This window comes from Gavialis gangeticus, unplaced genomic scaffold (assembly GCF_001723915.1).
Source record: "Gavialis gangeticus isolate Ggan-Ray unplaced genomic scaffold, GavGan_comp1, whole genome shotgun sequence".
Lineage (NCBI taxonomy): Eukaryota > Metazoa > Chordata > Crocodylia > Gavialidae > Gavialis > Gavialis gangeticus.
In genome coordinates this window covers 18979661-18984243 of record NW_017729011.1, presented here as the reverse complement: position 1 = coordinate 18984243, position 4583 = coordinate 18979661, and the positions used below count along the sequence as shown (strand labels likewise).

Below are 4583 nucleotides of genomic sequence, written 5' to 3'. Positions count from 1 at the left end.
GCTGCTCCGCATTGATGCTCCGCTCGCCGGCCGCGCTCCGGCCCCATCGCCGCCGTGCAGGTGAGCCCCCTCGCGGCCGGGCGGTGCCCCGGGATGGCCCCGGCCCCCCCAGCGCCAGAGCGGAGATGAATCCCGTCCTTGCCTCGGGGACGGGGGGACCCAGCCTGCGACGGCTCCTAGGGGCATGTGCGTGCGGGTTCACAGACTCCCCTCACCGCAGGCGGGTTAAGATTAACCCGCTTAAGACTGAAGAGAAGCCGGCCCCGTTGCTGCCGAGAGCCCGGGCGGGTAGGATGCGGAGCCCCGCCGTGGATGGTCAGTAAGGACATGGCGGGTTTAAGCCCTCGGGCAGGACTCCAGCCGAGCCGGCGGCTCGTGGGGGTGTGGGATGGCTGGCAGGAGGGGGGCTCACACAGGGCGGCTCACTCCGGCACCCCAGATTTGGAGCTCGTGGGGTGCCCTGGAGGGAGCCGGCTTGCTGACCGAGTGGATTAAAGGGGGCAGAAACTGCACCGCCGGTACAGGAGACTTTCGCCTCGTCTGTACGGAAAACCAGCCTGACACCGAGGCGGTGAAGGACACTGGTCCGGATTCCCCCCCGACGTTGGTGGCACGGGGAATCTCCCTGGTTATTTCTATGAATTAACGGTGTGGGCAGGTCTCTTGACCGGGCTGCTCTGGAGCGTGCTGCGCAGTGGTGGTCAGTGTTTTAATCCTCTTGTCCTTGTGCCCAAATCACAGTCCTGGGAAGGGTTCGTAGAGCAACCCGATTAGCTGTCCATACGCAAGTCTGCGTCCTTGCGTTATCCCCGGGGTACGCAGAGAAAAGGAAGGTGGCTCCCAGCCTTCAGCCTTTTTCTTCCAAAACAGAGAGTTGCATGTGGATGGTTATTGTTGGCTAGCTAATTAAAACACCTGGTGGCCATGCAACTGTCATTTAATTAAAGCTTTAACCTGCTGCCTGCCAGGATGTCTGCATAGAACAAGAGGGACAGGAAAAGGAGCTGGGCATGACTAAAAGTGCGCGGACACGATTGACAGCTTCACAATGAATTGTTTCTGACTTGTGGACGTTTCTGAGGCATGTGAAGAATGGGAGATGGCAACTCTGCTCCCATCTCTTCCTGCGCTCGTGCCAGCCAGTACAGAATTCGTTCCTGAATTTGCATTGCTTGCCCAAGCACAAAGGAGTTGCAGAAGGTTAACAACTGCCGCCTCTTTACCGGGGTTCACCTTCGCATTTAAAGGAAGCACTCTGGGTTGCAAAGGCATCGAGTCATATCCCGATCCCTTTCCCAGTCCATTGCAAAACATGCCCCAATCCCTGGTAACCAGTCTAGCTCCATACCATAGCATTTCCAGTCTGAGGATGACATTTTCAGATGTACCCACCTGGCTTAGGGCCTGATGATAGATAATATTTTCCCCCCTGTGGGATTTCAGGTGCTAAATCACCTGGGGCCACTTTTTCAAAGGCATTTGCAAGCTTGAAGGCACCGATTGTCATCTAGTGGGGTTGACCTTGCTGAGTGTATTTGACCCCGGCAGTCTTCCCTGCCCAGAGCAGAGGGGCTGGACACGATGGTCTCCTGAGGTCCCCTCCAGCCCTAAACCTCTGTGATCTGTGACACAAGTGCTTCAGCCTAGCCTGCTTAGATGCTACTGTAAATTCCCCCGTGCCGGCATCCCTAGGCACCTAAGGACCTCGTTCATCTGGCCCTTGGGTGCTTTGCAGGATTTCATCCTGAATTCTTGTTCCCATGAAGAATTGTTGCTCAGTAAGATCAAGGTTATACCTAGGTTATCAGATCCCATCTCTGGGCTTGGTATTTGGCTATGCAGTGCCTGGCAGGCCAGGGGCATCATAATAAATAGAAATGACTCGGTGCTTTCTCACATCCCGTAGCTCTGCTAGAATGGGCCGTTGTGGTGATCATGTTAAGGTCAGCGAAGGGACGCGAGTAGCTGGCCGGTGCCCTGTGCGATCAGGCTGGTCAGGTTCCAGTTTAAGAACAAGATGTGGCGCTCAGTGCGTGTGTTGGAAGGCAGTGCCCGTGTTGGTTCATGCTCGTTGTTTTCCTTTATTGCTTTGCTTTCCTCCTGCGCAACAGCTGCGACTGCTTCCTCCTCCTCCGACTGGAGGAAAACAGGTATTCTTAGAATACGTCTTCTCGGAGAGGCCGCGGAGACCAAACTTCCATCCGACTTTACACGCGGGTGGTTTGTCCAGGTCAGAGCTGAGGTTCGTTTTGCAAGGCTTTTTGGGGAAGCCTGCTCTTGCGGGTACCCGTGCTGGGAACGAACTTCCAAGCAATCCACCGTAGGCTCGAAGCTTGCAGAAATAGCCTGCAGGTGAGTAGCTGGCCTGAGCAGGTTGAAAGTCTGTCCTCACCCCTCCAAAAATAAAATCAAAAATCCTCAGGTCCACTTGGTCCCTGAAGAGTTTAATGGCAAAAAAGGACAGGCTAGGGTTGGCTCAGTGCCCACTGGCTTCCCCTCCTGTTCCTTCAAAAGGTCAGGTATTTCCAGCAGACTGTGCATCTATCAAGCTGATGGCTAGGGCCTGGGTGAGAGCCTGCCCCATGGGGAGAAAGTTTAGTGAAGGCATCTGTAGTCAGGGTGAAGAGGGCAGGCTCCAGGAGCAGGTCAGGGGTGGTAAGGTGTCTGGGATGCAGAAAGGACCACTACTGATTGCCTGGGCTGATCTGCACATTTCGGAGATTTGTCCCATTCCCTTCAGTTAACAGAGCTTCACTCAGCATCACGAAGCTGTTGGGGTGCTCATGGGGAGGGGAAAGAGCATAATGCTCAGCCAGTAGCCAAAGGCTCCAGCTGGGCTTTAGTTTAGGGAATGGGGCTTATGGTTCTCCACTCCTGAGCGGATCCGTGGAGGGTTCCTCATTATTACAGAGCTGCAGTTCCTTTTTACAAATGGATCCTCATTAGAGATTTGATCCCTAGGAGCCAGGGGCAGGGAAGAGGTGAGCAAAGCAGATTCAGAGACTTTGGCTGAGTTTCTAGGCTTCATGCTTGTCCGTTCATGTCTTTGTGCCTGGGATCAAAAGCCAGATGATTTTTTGTTTCATTTCCTCTACTTTTACGCCTGTTGTTTTCTTTGGTTGGTGTCAAAGCTGATGACGGGTGCTCCCGGAGGGGTTGCACACAGCATCCTGCTCCTTCCCCCACTTTGCAGCATGTTACATGGCCCCTCTTGCCTGGAGTTCTTCTTGGAGGGGCCCAGTGTCATCCACGCTGCAAAGCATGAATCTCACAGATAGAGGAGGGATGACTCAGGATCTGGAGCAACTGGCTGTTTACTCCCTCTCTCTGATTGTAGTTTCATCTTGCTTTCCAAGACCGGCACTTCTGTAGGCTCAGAGCTAGGTCCTTCTCTGCCTCTCGATTTCGTTCGCTACTGAAATCGTGTAGAATTAACCTCTGCCTTGTCCCCAGGATTGTCTGCTCCCAGCGTTGCCCCTGCAGACTGCTCAGCCCGTGCCCTGGCTCTTTATTTTCTCTCTCCATTGCAACCCTACACATTCCTTGCATCCTGTAGGGGTAAAAGGCTTTTATAGCCACGATCAGCAAAACCCCCTTCACCCTCGTTTGCACAGTCAGCTTCTCGGTTCATGTGGTTTGCTGGATGGCGTGCTGATTACCTCCGTGTCAGCAAGTGGATCGTGGCCGTGTATTCCCATGGTAATACTGAGGGTAACTCCCAAGCTAGGCTGACAAGCTGTTTGATTTGGGCAGAAATGTGCATTTCCTCCTTGTTGCAAGTTGTGGCTGCTCTTTCTGTGCGTGGCATCTATCTAAAATGTGCAACCTTGTCATATTCTGTGTCTGGTAATATCTGACATTATCCAAACAACTTGCCCTGGTGTCTCTAGAAGCAGTGAGGCCTGCCATGCACACAGATGGCATCTGGAGGCCTTCCTCTTAGGCTCAGAAATGTTCAGCAGATGAGGCAGGCTCTATTGCTGGAAGGACATTTCAAGAGCCTCCTGTCAAACGATCTGCCCGTTCCAGGGGGCAAAGCCTTTTTAGTGATGATGCAGTAATGGCATCGTTGGAGCATGACTGGAAACCCACGCTGCAGATGGCATTAGCTAAATAAGCGCTTGATCCAAACAGCAGGGAAGTAAACGGGGAATTCTCCTTGACCTGAAAACTGGTTGGAAAATGCCCTGGGGTATATTCGTGTGACTCTGGAAAGAGAACATGCTCTTGGATGTGTCTGTGGATACAGGCCAGTCTGTCCGGCAAGAGACTGGCCACAGAGAACAAAACCGAGGAGTAGCAGCTCCCCATCCGCTCTCTAAACAGGAGAGATGGTGTTTTGAGCTGGAGTTATTCCAGCTGAGGGTCAATCTTTGATTCAGAGACCTATCCCTCTGTTTAATTGGAAGGATTGTCCTTTTAACACCGGAGGCATATGCAGACTGCCTATCCCTCCCAGCCACTTGAAAAGACAAGCTTTTCCTATTTGAGCTGGAGACGCTGATTGTTTCTTCCTCCCGAGAGAAAGGATGAGGTTCTTTAGTGAATACAGGCTAGTGGAGTAAAGCGACAGCAAGTCTTCC

General features: G+C 53.0%; 1 protein-coding gene across 2 annotated transcripts in view; it reads left to right on the top strand.

Annotated features, from left to right (window-relative positions):
- The window catches only part of FAM163B (family with sequence similarity 163 member B), a 63756-nt gene continuing 59173 nt past the window's right edge, over positions 1 to 4583 (top strand). For both annotated transcript variants that reach the window (XM_019510765.1, XM_019510766.1), the window contains exon 1: positions 1 to 60. The gene's annotated coding sequence lies outside the window, so the exon portion shown is untranslated. The remainder of the gene's footprint in view (positions 61 to 4583) is intronic.